Source organism: Aphidius gifuensis, linkage group LG2 (genome assembly GCF_014905175.1).
Source record: "Aphidius gifuensis isolate YNYX2018 linkage group LG2, ASM1490517v1, whole genome shotgun sequence".
NCBI lineage: Eukaryota > Metazoa > Arthropoda > Insecta > Hymenoptera > Braconidae > Aphidius > Aphidius gifuensis.
This window is the reverse complement of record NC_057789.1, coordinates 18,428,865-18,449,216: the sequence shown is the minus strand read 5'-3', so window position 1 is coordinate 18,449,216 and position 20,352 is coordinate 18,428,865. Positions and strand designations below refer to the sequence as shown.

Sequence of the window (20,352 nt, the reverse complement as noted above, 5' to 3'; positions counted from 1 at the left end):
ACCTCAGTTCTTAAAACTTCTATTGTCGTCATCAATTTTTCAATCACTGTAAAAATAGTTGTTAATTGATTACTTTTATTTGAAATATGTATGGAATATAAAAAGTCAAATTAAAAAATAACACTGATAATGATGATGGTGATGATAGAGTATAAAGATGACAGTGTTATTGATGAATTAATGAAATGAATAATTCATATGATAGATCAAATGATCAAGCATTAATTACAAAACCAAAAACACTCGTATTGTTATATTAAAATATAAATATGAACAGTGATAGTGACAGAGATATTTATTAAAAATTAATAACAATATATTCAACAATTTCTGAAATCGTCGTAAGTACATTTAATTCATTTTTTTATAATTAAATAATAATATTGTATATGAATATATGACAGTTGTTAACAACGAAAACAAAACAAACTATTCATAGATTGTAACGATAAACAAATTATAAATTTTTTTATGGACCAAAGGCCAAGATTTCCAAATGTATCATGAAAAGAACCAGTACAAGCTTATTGTAGAATAAGATCAATGCATATCTCAACAGATAAATCGTGTATGAAAGTAATACCACCAACAACATTAGTTATAACACCACCAGATACAGCAATTGATTTTCGTAATAACGAAGATATACAAACATCATTTACAATAATATTTTATGAAAATATAACACAAAAAAAATTATTTAATGAAGCTGCATTGCCATTTGCTGATAATTCAATTGCTGGTAAAAATTCATTATTATATACATATGGTGTTACTGATAGTGGTAAAACATATACAATGACTGGTGATGCAAATGATGTTGGTGTAATTCCACGTTGTCTTGATGTATTACTTAATAGTATAACAATTTATCAAGCGAAAAAATATGTATTTTTAGTACAATGTGATGCTGATGAATTAGTTGATCGTCAAACTGAATCAAATGCTGGTATAACAACACCAATAAATCCTAAAAAAGCAAGAACAATGATTGTACATGATAGTATAATACTGATAGTGATACTGATAATAATCCCGTAAGTGGTAGAAAACATGATGAATCATTAATTATTCAAGTTGATCAAAATAATTCATATGCTGTATCTCTAACATATGTTGAAATATATAATAATAGTGTATTTGATTTATTAGATAATACACCACATGAATCAAGAAGTGATGCAAAAAATTTACATTCATAATTAATAAAAGAAGATGGTAATAAGAATATGTTTGTTCATGCTGTTCCTGAAATTGAAATTAATAGTCCACAGTATGCATTTGAAGTTTATAGTTGAGGACAAAGAAAACTTATTCAATTAATACTGAATCAAGTCATTCACATAAATTTTGTCGAGAACCATCCAGTGCCGTCAAGTTTAGACTGTTTTTTTTTTTTATGATTTTACGACGTTTTAATGCTGTTTTTGCTATTAAATATTTTATAAACAATTAGCTTTGTACGAACACACGAAAAATAAATAAATAAGATTTATATAATCACAAATTTTTCTAACATTAAATACAAAACAAAAAAAAAAAAAAACAAAAATTCTTTTAAATATTCATCATATGATTTTTTAAATAATTGTCATGTTTCGTCAATCTTTGAATACTTTGCAAAAAAAAAAAAATGAACATTAAATGCCACTTGTTTTTAAATTACAATTATTTCAAAATTTCTAGTTAAAAAAAAAAAAGTTATTTTCTTCTTTTTTCGTCAATAGTCTTGATTACAGTTATTAAAAGAAAAAAAAAATAGAAAAAAATAATATATATTTATATAATTGTCATTTGGCAAGGTTTAATTATGAAATCTTCATTTCACATTGAATCCATTGAATTTTTATATGAAGAGTCCGCCCGGTGAACTCAACGACTAAACATTTCATTTTGTTGTTTATTTGGATATCTCAAACAGTCACCGGTTATTCGAAATAATTTTTTTTTTCTATGTTGTGTACTCCGATTATCAATAACTTAAATTCTGTTTTCTTGAAGACTTGATCGTTTGGCTGTGCTGTAATTGGCATTGATGATACTCTGAGAAATTCCATGTACATGATTATTGTGTCCATATTGTTGCATAAAATTTTGATGATTCATCATGAGATTATTCTGTTGTTGATGATTATTATGAAGAAGATCAATATTCATGTGAGAGTTTGATTTTCTACTGTGAGCTGGTGGATTGTATCTTCTAACATAACTAAAGTTTCCATGTTGCATTTTTTGCATAACACGTGGAGTTCCAAGACGACTGTGCCATGGTTTAATCAATTCTTTTTGTTCAGATGTAAAGCATTCATGTTGCAATACTTTTTCCAAAATATTAAAACAACCACATAGAAGTTGTTCATCTGATGTATCTGGTGATAATTTACTACATAATTTACAAAGTACTTGAATAAATTATAATGGTATATCATGCTCAGGACGATCTGATGTATCATCATCTTTACTACGATAAATTGGTGTTAAAAAAATTGAATTTAATTTTTCTAATTTGTTGAGAATTGTTATGAGTTATTGCTTCTTGATTTAAACCAAGAAAATCAGATTCATCAATTAATTTTTCATCTAATTTTTTATCAAGATTAATTAGTGTTGAATAACGTTCATGAAGTTTTTGTATTGATAATGCCAATTTATGTCTTGCACCTTGTGTAACACCTTTATCTGCTAATTGATCTTCTGTTAAATTTAACATATCTGCATAACACATTGTTAACATAACTGTATTTATGAAGACGTAAACTTTTAAGCCACACAAGCATATTTCCAATGTTACTTGTAAATTTTTGATTTGATGGAACATCAAGACGACCTTCACTACTACTACTTGCACAAGAACTTGGTGGACTTTGACGACCCAAACTAATTACACCAGAATGTAAATTGTATGAATTATTAATTTTTCCTTGTTGCTGCTGCTGTTGTTGTTGCTGTGCTTGTTGTGACTTGTGGTTGATGTTTATTTGTTTTTCCTTGGCATATGCAATCCCATCTTGTTGGTAATGGTCTTGTAAATTCATCAATTGGTGTACCAGTTATTCTTTCTTCAATTTGACGTAACCATTGTGTTAATGCACGACGATCTTGACTAGCAATTGCTGGATGTATAAGTGTATAACTCAATAATTGTTGTATTTGTTCAGTATATTTACCAGTTGCAACACATGTACTAACAAGTTCTGGTATTGCCATCAAATCTCTTTACAATCAACATTACCAGGACGAAGAAGTGGTAAATGTGATAATAATTGATTAATTGCAACTTCACTTGTTTCTGATTTTTAATAATCTTTTTATAAATACTGGACTATTTGCATTTGTTTCTGTATCATCTAATGAATCATTCGACTGCAATGAATGTTGTAATGCTTGTGATAAAAATTTAGCTTGTACTGGTGGTATCATTCTCAATAATGCATATAATACAATTGTTTTTTCACATGTATTCCATCCAGTAAATACACAAGTTACACTTTTAACTTGTTCGCAAAAAGGTGGACCAGGTGGTGACCACTTCATTTTTAATATTTATAATCCAACACAAAATTTCTCAAGTTTAAAACAGTATTACCACTAATCACAATTACAACAACACCACAACTTGGTACCACCTACACATACACTTGGTTCGTGATGTCCGTTATGAAGAAGCGTCTTTGATATTTTTATTTTTTTTTCTTTATTTTCAAGTAAAATTGACTTTATTATGAACTTGATATATCAAACCCTGGAAATTGTTGATGTTGTTGTTGAATTTTTTGATGCACTTTCTTGATGTAATGAAAATTAAATTTAGTTTTTTGGAATGCACCTTTTTTTTTAATTAATTTTTTTTTTTTTTTTTTAACATTTACAATAAGATGAGTACAAGCACTATTTGATTGTGATGATGAAAATGTTTTACACGATAAACGTATTATTAATATTAGTCAACATTTGGATCTTGGTGGTTCACAAAGAACAAATAAAACTAAAAATACTGGTCAAAGATTACGTAAAGTTGGACCAATAAATAATTCATTAATGACATCAATAACATGTTTAGAAATATTAGAAAGATAAATGAAGAATATTTAATGAATCGACAATCATTACATTAAGCAAAGTTAAAAAAAGATAATGATATTGTTCTACAAAATGAATTTGATAAAATAAAACGTGATGTACAAAAAGAATTAAAATATAAAAATCAAAAAATGATAATTGAAAATAAACAACTTGATGAGAAAGTACGTCGTGCTAAAAAGTATTAATATCTGGACTAACAATATATCGTCATCAACAATGACAACAACAATTGTAAGTAATATTGTTAACGTACATGAACAAATTAAAACATGAAATAAACAGAAACAACAACAACCGATAATGATAATAAAATAAAAAAATTACTATAGTTAATTTAAGAAGTAGTTGATATAACAGCTGGTAATCAATTATAATATCAAATAAATAGGTTGGTGGTAAACTTCAATTATCATAAGATCCTGGTTTTACACTTGTATTATCAAGTACAATACCCCTTGTTTTTCATCAACAGGCATCATTGAATTATATAATAATTATTTATATATCACATAATTAATAATCAATATTAATAGCTATTTTCATATTGATCATAATGGAATACTTATGAGACAAATAATAAAAAAATCAAACTTTGTTTTGGTTAACAAATGGTACTATTGATGATTGTTCATATTATGATAATTCTCCAATGATAGATACAAAATAAATCAAGATATTATAATGTAAATTTATACTCACTGATATAATAATAATAAAACTTTTCGTTTAATGCAAATAGAAGTTGATTAAAAAAAATTACCTTTTTGTGAAACCAGTATGTCTTGATCTTTACCAATTTGATCATGTTGTGGTGTATTTTTATTTAATATGCTGCTTGTTGACGCAATTGTTTGAGATAATGAATGGCTCCCATTACCATCTGATCCTTCTGACATTGTATGTTCAAAATGATTATTATCAGAGTAGTCCATATCCATCAAGGTGGACACTGGCAATATAACTTCATTATTAACTTCCTTACAAGAAGCTTCATGTACTGGTTTTCTTTTGGTTACAGCTTTCTGGTATTCTTTTTTTTAAGCATTCAAAAAAATTAATTATGTACATTTTTTTTATTTAATCATATTAAATCAATATCAAAACGTAAGAAAGTGTAGATTTGAATTTTTTTTAAGTAAATAATTAATAACGAAGTCGAGTATACTCGAAATTACCTGCTGTTACAACTGATTTTACATGAGTAGATGAAGCATCATCACTCAAAATTAATTTATTTTTAATGGTAGCAGTCTGACGTTTTTTATTTTTTCCTAAAATAAAAAAAAGAACATTTATCTTGATGGAATAGTATTTATTATTTAAAAAGCAAATTTTAATAATAAATTTTAATTTTAAATTTCAACTTAAAGAAAAATGAAATACAAAAATTGTTTACCAAGGAAGCTTAAATTCATTTCAGCTTCACAATTTTTAAGAGTATCAGTACGAATGGCATCCTCGAGTTCTTTGCCTCTAGGACCTACTTCACTGTCACTGAAAGCTGATAAGTCTGATACATCAGTCGAATATTCCAGTTTTTTACATGCACATTCTGATGCTTTGTATGATTCTATCAAAAAAAAAAAAAATAAATAATTAAAACCAATAAAAAAAAAGAAGTTGATTATTTATACATTTTCATTCTTTCATAATAATATTAATAAATTTACCTATGTTTAAAAGACATTCAACAGTATAAGATGGCCATGTTTTATCTGGATCTTTTAATCCAATAATCATTGATTGCATTTCGTCAGAAAGTGCAAGTGGTGGATAATAACACTTGACTTTACCATCCGACTTATCAATGAATATCCATGTCCTTGGTAAAATTTCAATGCACCTTGTCGAAGGCTGTCTTCCCCGGCTTACAAAACGCACAATTACATATTTTTTTAAAACTTTTTCGTCCGTTGACATTGTTTATTTAATTTTATATTTTTATAAAAAAGAAAAAAACTGCACCAACTTGATGTAAACACTCGTTGAAGTGATAAACCCGGTTTTTTTTTATTTGATTATTTAATTTTTTCCTAATTATTATTATCCTAATTATTTTCCCAATTAAATATATAATTTACGATTCCAGATTCATAAAGAGTGCTTAAAAATATTAACTATTACCCTATCATCAATCACTAACGGTAATAATAGCTTTTCTTTAATCTACGTATTGAGAATAAAAAAAAACAGGAATAAACTTGTTTTCATTTTTTACTGGTCAACACAGAGAGAAAGAGAACTTAAAAAATATCCCGTTAGAGCACCACTGCTGAGCGCAGGAGTGCTTGATATATGTCAGTGTATGCGATGGTGGACTACATGTATGTAATACCGAGTCAACCGAGTGCTCAACTATCTGAGATGCACGCGTTGTTTTTTGTGATGAAAGAAAAGAGAAAAAGAAAATGACTTCTTCTTGTTAGAAGTAAAAAATTTATAGTGGCCATTGTTGTTCTTGTCTTTCTAACCTCAAGGCTTTATATTCTGACTTTCATAATTAAATATAAATGATGGAAAATTTTTACCAATATTTCAGCAACTGATAAAATATAAATACACATCATCAATGTGCAACTGAATTATTTAAAAATTTACGTCTAAAAGATTATCAAGTTGGTTTAAAAGAACCAGCACAATAGCAATAACAAATCGGGTTTATACAAATAACTTCAACGTTAGATTTTGATAGTACAAATGTAACAACTAATTTTAGAAATATAAATTAGCTACTAACAAGTACATTATTTGTTAAAAGAATTTGATCTAATAACATTGACAAAATATGAATGAAACATCTTTATATTAAATCAAAATACATCAACAACTCTAATAAAAAATTTACCAAAAATGGGTGAAGAAAAAATTTATATAAATATTGTGGTGATTGGTCATATTGATTCTGGTGAATCAACAACAACTGGTCATCTTATATACAAATGTGGTGGTATTGATAAACGTACTATTGAAAAATTTGGAAAGGAAGGACGAGAAATGGGTAAAGGTTCATTTAAATATGCATAGGTACTGGGTATAGGTATTTAAATTAAAACCTGAACGTGAACTTTGGAAATTTGAAATATCAAATTATTATGTTACAATAATTAATGCACCAGGACACCGTGATTTTAGTAAAAATAATAACTGGTACATCACAAGCTGATTATGCAGTATTAATTGTTGCTGCTGTTACTGGTGAATTTACACTTGGTGTTAAACAATGAATCGTTGGTGTTAATAACCTAAATTCAACTGAATCAACACAATTAGGCAATACAATTGTTATTCAGTAGTTTATTAAATAACAGAAATTATAAGAATAACAATAAAACATCATTATTAAATGATTTGTTACGAACATTATTCGTTCATTAAGTGGTATGTAAATCTGTCATTTATATGATTCTCAAACACTTGTTGAAATTTTTATGACTATAATATTTGTAAACTATAATAACATATTTTATGTTTCATTTAATACTTTTTTTTTTTAACAATAGAAAGTTTGACATACATTGTCGTTCATATGAAATACAATCATATTTTTTTACTTAAAAATAAATTGAAATAATTTTTTTTTTTGAAGTATATAAATAAATTCTCAAAGTAAAATTGAATATTTTTTTTTTTTACTTAAAAAATAAATAAATACTTATGAATTATTAATGAGTGCCAGTACTTTTATTTTACAGATGATAATGATGAACAAAATTCTATTAAAATGAATTAATTGATTATTATTTATTTTTACATTAATAAGACAACTATCACAATTGGCTGTAAGTAATTGAAGAAAGAACTGGACTATGTTCAAGCTTAACATAACGGTAATCATAATATTTAATAAAAGTAAATGATAATAATAATAATATTCTTTTTATTAAAAAATCAAATACAAAGGAATCATTATAATTACTCTAAATATTCATGGAGTATTTGACTAAGCTTTAATATTTGTAAAAAATCTATTTTATTATTCTGAAAGTGATTGTTTAATGAATAATAATATATTATTAAAAAGTAAACTAATTAAAAATAAAATATCATTAAATATCAAAAAGTTGAATCAATTTAAAAAATGAACTTGAAATGGTAAATGTATCTAAAAATTATATAATTATATAATATTGATTCAAATACAACAATCATTGTCCAAATAATAATAAAACAATTCATAATATTAATGAATGTCAATAAAGTAAATCACCATTTAATATTTCAGATGTACCAAAGGATCGACTTGAAAAAATGTAACTTGAGTACGTCAACATGATGTGAATGATAATGATGATGAAAATAACAATATATCCAGATGATGATGATTAAAAATCAACGATTTGTCAAAGCTTGAATCAACGTGCACAAGTAACAATTGATGTATATGTCCACATGATAAAAATACACATGAACCAAAAAAGCTATTCAACGTTCAATTGCAATATATGTACATGTTTAAGTGGCATATAGCCAGTCATAATTACAATCAAATGATTGTAATGACAAATTTATTTATGATGATTATTCATAATTATAATCATACGTTATCATTTATACCTAAAGAATGTAAAAGTAGCTGAAGATTCTTCATTAAAAAATGGAATAAATAATTCATATGATAGAACAAATGATGAAAAATAGATATTAAAATATAAAATAATTGCTGATGTTGACAAACAGATAGGTAGAAAGTTTAAATCATCATGAGGTCCTGCTTTTATGCTTGTATTAGTTATAATTAACTATTCTGGGGTAGCTTAGCTAATAAAGTCATTATCAAATTATTATTATTATTATTATTATTATTATTATTATTATTATTATTATTATTATTATTATTGGTATTATATAGTAGACAAGGCTCAAAAATCAAGTCACATTTAAGCTCATTTTAGCTGAATTAATCATTGAATATTTATTAATCATTAAATACTTCTCAAATATTTATTACAGGCGTAACGAGGTTATATTATAATTATGTTCGTTTATTTTTATTTTAAATGTATTAATATTATAAATAATAATACAACAATATAAGCGTGTGATCGTATTGAAACATTTCCATCACGCTGAATTTTCAGACAAATAAAATACACTTTTTTTTTTAAATTTTGTTCTAAACTGATGATGATAATGATGATAGTAATATAAATAATTTGGTTCTTTTGTAATGTCTGTTTTACAGTTCTCAAAAAAATCATGTTTAGCGTGTATATTTATTCGTGTAACATGGGCATTACATACTTTTTAACTCTACCATTTTCCTTTAAATTCAAATCGAATCTTACCAGTTTGTTGTCTATTCGATTTATAGGAAAAGTGATAAGCAGAGGAACTGGATTGTCATTCAATTCATAAATGTGCTGATCTGTAGAATCACATTCATTTGTATGATAAATAGGACCTTTAGTCATCCAACGTTGGCCTTGTATGAGGATTCTACCATTTTCTTCATATATTTGTTGAATTTCAACAATAAATTCATTCTTCAACAATATCATGTTGTTAGGTCTCGATGTGGTGAAGTATTTTTCTTGATATCGTAGCTTTGAAATGATATTCCCATCAGCTTCTAATATTTCAGTCTCAACAACACGTTTTGCTTTGGTATTTAAATTTATTACTCTCTCATAATTCCGTCGACAAATCTGAGCTAACAGATGATATGGCGAACGTAATTGTCTTTTTATTATTCCCAGATAATTTTCAAAAGCAAACGCATTTATTTCGCTTAGACTCAAGCCTGTGTGCACAACATCATCAGCTACATGAATCAAGTTGTGCATGTTGATTGTAGCTGATAAATTACCGTAAATTTGCTTGCTTCGTTCGAAAAACATTTCTAGCAAAACGTTTGCTTGATTTACGGACTGGCGTGCTGTTCGTTCACTCCACAAAAGTCTTGACGCATGATGAAATAAAATAAAATGATTGTATTGATTTTCTGGGATAATATTTTTTAAAACGATGGGCCCAGCATAAAAAGCGAAAAACTTATACTCTACAGCTTTATAGTTGGAAACATTATTAATTGCCCGAATTTTCCGTTGAAATTCTCGGGGTATTTGGCCTTTAATTTGTTCCAGACGCCTAGATATTTCCGTTTTATGCTGTTGACCAACTCTGAATCGTGAAGAAAGAGAAAACCAGTATTCAAGGAATTTCGCCATAATTCCCAAAAATCCCAAGTGCATAAAGTCCAAGACGAAACAGAGTATCATGTTTATGTGAGGAACAATGCTTGTCAATAATGATGGTCCTTTGTGGTGCTGATGATCTCTGAATGTCCTGAAAGATTCATCTGTTCTTTTCATTTCTTCAACATTAGGAAATACGGTTGTAGCTGCTGGTTTTCTTCTCATTCTTTGGCTTCCTTCTTCTTCACCCTCATTATTTGAACTTGCTGATGATTGACCCAAAGCTGTGCAACGCTCGCATGCATGTACACCTGTATGGCCCGATATAGATTTTAAAAACGCTCGAGCTGGAGTATCAGCAATAATACATTGAATATGTACATTGAAATGTCTTCCCGAAATGACAAGACCATCCGCAAGTAATTCATTGATCTCATTTACAAAATCCTCCAAGTACTCATTAACGTTTCTTGGTTTTGATTGTCCATGAAACATCGCCACGACAAATGGTTCATACTTGGCTGATTTTGAATAGACTTTACATAAGATGGGCCATATATCTGAACGACTTGACTTGGATACAGACAACCCATCACAATGAAACTGTAGACTGATATCATTAGTTGCATGGGCATCAGGCTCAATGCATTGTTCCAGACCACGTTGGATGCCGCAATACGTGTATTGGCCCATCAACCCATTGAGGTCGGCCATGGGTCTTATATTATATCTGGCCCCCAGAGTTCCTAGTAACGTTTTTGAAGATTTTGGTAATGAATCTCCACCAGGCCAATCCCGCCTAAGAACAACAAGTAACGCATCTAAGGTCACATGTGGTACTTTTCGTGAAATAGCCCATTCAATTAAGCCTATTTTTCTTCGAAAATTGTCATCTTCAACACTAGCATCAGAGTCAGCATCACCATCACCATCATCAGATCTATCAACACCATCATCATCATCATCATCATCATCATTGAAATCAGATCTATCACCATTACCATCATCTGATCTATCACCATCATCATTGAAATCAGATCTATCACCATTACCATCATCAGATGTATCACTATCATCATTAGATCTATCGCCATCATCATTATTATCAGATCTATCACCATCACCATCACCATCACCATCAGATCTATCAATACTTATGCATGATTCTGGATTTGATCCACCATCACTCGGTACACCAACACTACTGTTATTTGATGCACTATCTGATTGACCACCATCAACTGGTACACCAACACTACTGTTATTTGATGCACTATCTGATTGACCACCATCAACTGGTACACCAACACTACTGTTATTTGATGCACTATCTGATTGACCACCATCAACTGGTACACCAACCATACCATCATCAGGTTCATCCCTGTTATTGACATGCTCGAGTCTAGCTTTTTTTTTTGCCCTGTATTTCGCCATTCGTTTCCTCTGCTTCTCTAAACTTTTGTCATTCATCATTTTGTAAAACTATTAAATTATAAGTTTATAGATTGATTGTAAAATTATGAAATTATTCGTTATCAAAAATAAATTTAAGATTAGAATTAATAATATTAATATCAATAAATATTATCAATGTATGTATTGACAGTTCAAAACGTATGAGCAGGGATGGACATGTATAAAACATAATGTTTTAAACATCCTTAGTTTTATCCATTTGTATAAAACATCTCGGTCTAGCGGTAAAACTTGGAACTATCATCAGTTGTAACCAAAATGGATTACAATCCGAAAAAAAGCTAAGGAATAGATGTTAAATACTTAGGACAAGCAGTAGCTAAGAGAAAAATATAGCTACGGGAAAGATGTGGCCAAGGAATTAATGTTGCTTACCACATAATTTTCGTGACTACATTAATTCCTTAGCAACATCTTTTCCTTAGCTACATCTTTTCCTTGGACATTTTTATTCTTAAAAAATAAAATACATGTATTTTTTAAAAAATGATAACGTTCAAGAAAAAGCAGTAGCTAAGGAAAAGATGTAGCTAACTAATATAGCCCACCGACGTGAGGTTGGTGGCGGAGAAATTACTCCGGCATGAGGTTGGTGGCGGAAAAATTACTCCGGCATGAAATTGATGGCGGAGAAATTACTCCGGCATGAGATTGGTGCCGGAATATTTTCTCCGCCATCAATTTCATGCCGGAGTAATTTTTCCGCCATCAACCTCACGTCGGAGTAATTTCTCCGGAAATGGGCCAAAAACGGAGAAATGCCGGAGTAATGCCGGAGTAATATTTCTACCAGGGTTAGCTACATGTTTTCTTAGCTACATTTTTTCTTTGGAAATTTTTTTTTTTTTGAAATAAATGACATTTATTTCATTTGTTAAATAAATAAATGACTAAGGACAAGCAGTAGCTAAGGGAAAGATGTAGCAAAAAAAAAATTTTATGGTAAAAATTTGAGCTACTGAGAGATCACGTGGGTTTTATCCGTTTTATCCTGTTTCAAACGTTTCATTCATGGATAATTGTAAGCAACTCAAAAACTCACAGATGCCCATCCCTGCGTATGAGGTTGTGGCATTTTTTTTTTAATTTATTGCTTTTAATGATATTGCTAATAAAAAAAATTGCCTTCTTTACCTATATATAGAACTTGACTCTACTGCCATCTATCAAAATTCAATGCAAGCGATTATTTTATGAACAAGTCCTAAACGACGTCGATCCGACATCGAATAGCGTCACCCTTCGACATCGTTTCGAGCTCGAATTTCGACGTCGAACGGAGCGTGGGCCTCGGAAATCGAGCGCTATTCGACGTCGAATAGACATTAGATTTCTACCTGGGAGGGGGCGTACATATAGCAGAATGTACAAATTAATGTTTTTCATTATCACTTTCATATAATTCATGTATAAATGTACTTACACACCTATGGTTAAATATGTATTTTATCCCTTTCAACTAGATTGACTATCAATAATAATATGTATTTACAAGTTATCAAATATGTATTACATAATTTTAAAAAAACTTAAATTTAATCTGATACTGAAGAATGTGATTGTTATTATATATTTGAATATTCTTAATTATTCTTTTTAACAATTATTTTTTCTTTTCTGATAGATATGTATGGGAAATATTTACAGACACACACACACACACACACACACACACACACACACGCAACGTGTATTCACTTGTTTGTATTTTTGAATGAAATAATTTTTTTGAATGAAGTAATTAAAAGGTGAAAATAAAATTCCCTACGATTATTTTTTTGTTATATTATATTTATTGTTATTATTATAATTGAGATATATTTATTATCATATCTACAAAATTCAAAATGAAATTAATTCTTATATTTGGAAAAAGAATTCACTGTTTTTACTTTATAAATTTTTTAATTTAAATGCTTTACAAAAACTTGAATAGATAAAAAAAAAACATCTGTTATTCTTAAAATGACTCATCTTTACATGAGAGAAATTGATATTATTTTTATGTAATGAAAAATTAAATAAGAAAAAACAATATTCACACTTGAAGGAAATCGATATTATAGACATGATATTTTCATAGATTAATTTAAATTTTTTAAAAAATCAAATGAAGAAAAATATTTTCATAAACTACTTGTTAAGAGAAATTGATATTACCAACATAATATTCCATATATTAATTTAAATATTTTACAAAATGAAAAACAATAAATTATTATAAATTATTACTCTCAAGAGAAATTGATCTTACCGACATAATACTTTCATACCCTAATTTAGATGTTGTACGAAATTAAAATAAAAAACAATAAATTTTTATAGATTAATTATCTCAAGAAAAACTGATATTACCGACACACCGATTTATATATATAATCAAAAAAGTAATACAAGAATTAAAACAACCACAATTATCATTTGAAAATAAATCCCTTATTTATACGTTAGAAATAAATATGAGCATTTTATCTGAACATATATTGAAAAAAATTAAAATATATTTATAAATATACCAGCGTAAAAAAAAAAAAAAAAAATTATTATACATTTCTATTTATACTAGCTTTCATTTTAATTTGTTAAAAAGAAAAGTCAATAACCGAAATAATGATTTGTTAAAAAACTTATGTTGAGCAGCTGTCATTGTTTGATTCAATATCAAACATGTTTCATTATTTTATTATTCTTCAGGTTTATTATTTACAAGTTTGAAATTAAACAATGATTTTATAATTATTATTTCACTTGTATTACTTTATTATCAGCAATTGTTCAATTCATGAAATGTTTAATATGTAATTGTTTATTTGTTTAAGTATATTCACTTGAAACTTATAATTTTCAAAGTATTAAAAAATTAGAATCAAAACATATTAAGTTTTTAATATTCAACATTGTAAACTTTTATTTTAATTTTGTTCTAACTTTTTTAGTAAAATCGTAAAATATTTATTTTATAATTTTTATAATGAAAAACCATTCACTAATAATTTTTGAAGGAAGAAAGAATTTATTATATTTATAATTTTTATTTTTACTTTTTCAAAACAATTTTCTAATAATTTTTAGAAAATAAATTTACTATATTTATAATTTTCTTTTCCAATTTTTTAAAACCATCCATTAATATTTTCTAAAGAATGAATTCAATATATTTCTAATTTTCAAAACAATTCAGTAATATTTACCAAAAAATAAATTTAAGATAGTTATAATTATTATTATTATTAATTTTTCATAAACACTCACTAATATTTCAAAAAAAAAAAAAAAAAAAATGTTACACTTATTATTATTACGTTTTTTATTTATTTATATTAAAAAATATTATTTCTAATATTTTAAAAACATATATTAATATCTTCTCGAAACGATTTACTACAGCGATAATTTTTATATCTTTATTTGATTTGAAAACATTTACTTATATTTTTTGAAGAAACAATTAACTACAATTGTAAGTAATCCAGTTTTACTTTTTTATAAATGAAAAATTTATTTTCAATATAAAAAAACTACAAGTAATATTTGAAAAAGAAAACAATTTACTACAGTTATAATCTTTATATCTTTACCTGATGATATCAAAATTATTTTTAATATTTTAAAAACATTATCAATACTTTTTCAAATACAATTGTAAAAAAGTTTATTTTTCTTTCTTCACATTAAAAGATATTTAATATTCGAAAAATCATTCACTAACATAATTCCAAAAAAAAAAAAATATTACTAAAATAAAAAATAACTAAAATAAAAGTAAACAATTTACTACAGTTAATTTTTATATCTTTATTTGATATCAAAATTATTTTCAATATTTTAAAAACATTAATATTAATATTTTTTACAATTGTATTTGAAAAAATATTTATTTCTCTTTCTTTACATTAAAAGATATCTAATATTTGAAAAATCTTTCATTAACTATCACTAACATATTTAAAAAAAAAAATATTACTAAAATAAAAAATTTTTAAATGACAGAAAAAAAATAATGAAACATTTTACGATAATTCATTCAAGCAGATACATTTTAATCTGATTATGCATTTGAATTCAAATACTTGATAGGTATTGGAGGTGGACAAGGTTTTGGTTCTTGATTTAATTTTTTAATTTTTGTTAATGCTAAATGAGCAGCTTTTCTTTTTGCTTCAATTTTTGTTCGAGCTGATGCAATAGAGTTATAGTCTTGCATAGTAACTTGATTGAGTGGATAACGGATCGGATAAGTTACTTTTATTGTAAATAATGGATCATGCTGTGGACCTTCACAATTTAATTGTTCATATTTTGGAAATGAATTTTTTTTATGACAGTATTCGTTCAATACTGAAACAGGATTATACCCCAAGTAACTATCATTTTTATTTCTTATTGGGTGTTGATTTTCATTTTCGTCTTTATTAATTAACATCTTTATTTTATCCATCATCTCTATACTGGCTTTTTCCATTACTTCTTCTGTTGTATTTCCAACCACAGTAACTTCTATTTTTCCGATGAGTAATAAACATATAGTTTTTTTACTTCCATCACGCATTGCTTCACCAATCTCCTTACGTAATTTAATGTTGTTGAATGAGCAAAATTCTTCTAATAGGTTCCAGCGTCTGTTGTTGTTGTTGTTATTGTTGTTGTTGTTGTTGTTCATCTATATCAAAATAATAATTAGTACTACGTCTTAGTATAGCTTACAGTGATTTTATTATTTTTACAAATGCCATGCTCATGAAAAATATACAAGTAAACTGAACTAGAAAAATAAACATTACCAAAAACTACGCTCAATTTAACATTCTAATTTATAACAACTATTGGATAAACTACTTTTCCATATTTATTTAAATATGTTCGCTCAAAGAAAAAATATTTTAAATATTAGCGATTCTATTGTAACATGAATATATTTCATATATAATTAGAATGAGTAAATTTTTTTTTTTATAGTTGAAAATATAGGTAGTGAATAAAATATTTACTTTTTTATATATTTAAGTATAACTACTCAGAGAAAAAAATTATTATCTTTATTGTTACATTGATATTTTTTATAAATAAAAGTTGGATTCAACAATTAATTTTTAAAGTTCAAAGAATATACCTACTGAATCAATAATTTTTTATATCATAAATATTTTATAATGAGAACAACTTTATTATATTATTATATTCGAATATACACAGTCAAAGAAGAAATGATTTTGAATGTTACTGTTCTTACATTAATATATTCCATATACAATTTATTTAAAAAAATTAATTCTCAAAGTCAAATGATTGACACTGGTAAAAAATATTTTTTAATAGAATTATGAACTGAACGTATATGTATTAGAAATAAAAAAATAGAAATAAAAAAACAATTAATACTTCACATAAAAATAACCTATCTACATTCAAACTTTAGCTAAAATAACCATGCGCATTCAAAGTGTACACTCAGCTGTCATTCGATGAAATATACTTTAAGTCACATAGTAGTTTTCGTATGTTTCAAATTCATCCCAGCATTGAATTCTAAGTATTATATAAGTGGTATACTTTTCTTTTATTTTTTTTTATTTCAAATATGATTAAGTTTTTTTGACTATCATTCTTTATTTTAAAATCATTTTCGTCTAAATTATTATATTTTACTAGGACTATATAATTATAATTATAATTTATTCATAATAATTTCTTTCAATTTATTCACATATTTTTAACCGATTATTTGTTCAAAACATAAAATAAATTTAATATAAAAATTTAATTAATATCAAAACTCAGAGAGTGTGCTCTCAACGAATTTGGAAGGGCAAGCACGAGCCTTGGCGAGTGTTTCCCCTCCAAATGAGTTGTGAGCGGGCTCTCTGATTGGGCACATGTAACGAACCATATTTTATGTTACTAGGGACAGTGGTAATAATGTGTGAATTTCTAAAAAGCGCATTACCCCTCTTGCGCTTTGGAAATTCACACATTATTCCCACTGCCCTTGTAACATAAAAAAAAATTCTGACACTACATTTTGTTTAATAAAAAAAAAAATAAACGACCAAAAAATTTAAAAAAAATATCGTAGAGTCTACAGATGAAGCGTCGTCGATTGAATTACTGCCGGATCCGATCCGTCAATATTTGAAATTGTGCCCTGTCGAAAAATGCGGATATGAAATCTTAAAAGGCCCAAAATTTGAAAATAAATATGATGATGCTTTTGGGGGAAAAAAAAAACATAAATTTCATTTAACATCAACTAATTCGGTTCGGCGGTTCAAAAAATATCTTGCAAAAAAAAATTCTGACTCTACATTCTGTTTAATAAAAAAAAAAATAAACAACGAAAAAATTTCAAAAAAATATCGTCGAGTCTACAGATGAAGCGTCGTCGATTGAATCATTGCCGGATCCGATCCGTCAATATTTGAAATTGGGCCCTGTCGAAAAATGCGGATATTAAATCTAATAAGGCCCAAAATTTGAAAATAAATATGATGATTGCTTTTGGGAAAAGAAAAACATAAATTTCATTTAACATCAACTAATTCGGTTCGGCGGTTCAAAAAATATCTTGCAAAAAAAAATTCTGACTCTACATTCTTTTTAATAAAAAAAAAAATAAACAACGAAAAAATTTAAAAAAAATATCGTCGAGTCTACAGATGAAGCGTCGTCGATTGAATCATTGCCGGATCCGATCCGTCAATATTTAAAATTGGGCCCTGTCGAAAAATGGCACTATCACATCTGATAAGGCCCAAACATTGAAAATGAATATAATGATCGCTTTTGGGGAAAAAAAAAAACACAAATTTCATTTAACATCAACTAATTCGGTTCGGCGGTTCAAAAAATATCTTGCAAAAAAAAATTCTGACTACATTCTTTTTAATAATAAACGACGAAAAAATTCCAAAAAAATATCGTCGAGTCTACAGATGAAGCGTCGTCGATTGAATTACTGCCAGATCCGATCCGTCAATATTTGAAATTAGGCCCTGTCGAAAAATGCGGATATTAAATCTAATGAGGCCCAAAATTTAAAAATAAATATGATGATTGCTTTTGGGGAAAAGAAAAACATAAATTTCATTTAACATTAACTAATTCGGTTAGGCGGTTCAAAAAATATCTTGCAATCGTATATTTCGTTACAAGTGCCCACTCAGAGAGTGTGCTCTCAACGAATTCGGAAGGGCAAGCACGAGCCTAGGCGAGTGTTTCCCCTCCAAATGAGTTGTGAGCGGGCTCTCTGATTGGGCACATGTAACGAACCATATTTTATGTTACTAGGGACAGTGGTAATAATGTGTGAATTTCTAAAAAGCGCACTACCCCTCTTGCGCTTTGGAAATTCACACATTATTCCCACTGCCCTTGTAACATAAAAAAAAATTCTGACACTACATTTTGTTTAATAAAAAAAAAAATAAACGACCAAAAAATTTCGAAAAAAATATCGTAGAGTCTACAGATGAAGCGTCGTCGATTGAATTACTGCCGGATCCGATCCGTCAATATTTGAAATTGGGCCCTGTCGAAAAATGCGGATATTAAATCTAATGAGGCTCAAAATTTAAAAATAAATATGATGATTGCTTTTGGGGAAAAAAAAAACATAAATTTCATCTAACATCAACTAATTCGGTTAGGCAGTTCGAAAAATATCCTGCAAAAAAAAATTCTGACTCTACATTCTGTTTAATAAAAAAAAAAATAAACAACGAAAAAATTTCAAAAAAATATCGTCGCGTCTACAGATAAAGCGTCGTCGATTGAATCATTGCCGGATCCGATCCGTCAATATTTGAAATTGGGCCCTGTCGAAAAATGCGGATATTCAATCTTAAAAGGCCCAAAATTTGAAAATAAATATGATGATTGCTTTTGGGGAAAAAAAAAACATAAATTTCATTTAACATCAACTAATTCGGTTAGGCGGTTCAAAAAATATTTTGCAAAAAAAAATTCTGACTCTACATTCTGTTTAATAAAAAAAAAAAATAAACAACGAAAAAATTTCAAAAAAATTTGGTCGAGTCTACAGATGAAGCGTCGTCGATTGAATCATTGCCAGATCCGATCCATCAATATTTAAAATTGGGCCCTGTCGAAAAATGGCACTATCACATCTGATAAGGCCCAAACATTGAAAATAAATATGATGATTACTTTTGGGGAAAAAAAAAAACATAAATTTCATTTAACATCAACTAATTCGGTTCGGCGGTTCAAAAAATATCTTGCAATAGTATATTTCGTTACAAGTGCCGACTCAGAGAGTGTGCTCTCAACGAATTTGGAAGGGCAAGCACGAGCCTTGGCGAGTGTTTCCCCTCCAAATGAGTTGTGAGCGGGCTCTCTGATTGGGCACATGTAACGAACCATATTTTATGTTACTAGGGACAGTGGTAATAATGTGTGAATTTCTAATAAGCGCACTACTCCTCTTGCGCTTTGGAAATTCACACATTATTCCCACTGCCCTTGTAACATAAAAACAAATTCTGACACTACATTTTGTTTAATAAAAAAAAAAATAAACGACCAAAAAATTTCAAAAAAATATCGTAGAGTCTACAGATGAAGCGTCGTCGATTGAATTACTGCCGGATCCGATCCGTCAATATTTGAAATTGGGCCCTGTCGAAAAATGGCACTATCA

The 20,352-nt window shown here is 27.7% G+C and overlaps 2 pseudogenes; one reads left to right on the top strand and one right to left on the bottom strand.

Annotated features, from left to right (window-relative positions):
- Positions 1–1,979: 1,979 nt before the first annotated feature.
- LOC122850449 lies at positions 1,980–3,578 on the bottom strand (annotated as a pseudogene).
- Positions 3,579–6,933: 3,355 nt separating this feature from the next.
- On the top strand, positions 6,934–7,307 carry LOC122850447 (annotated as a pseudogene).
- Positions 7,308–20,352: the final 13,045 nt, after the last annotated feature.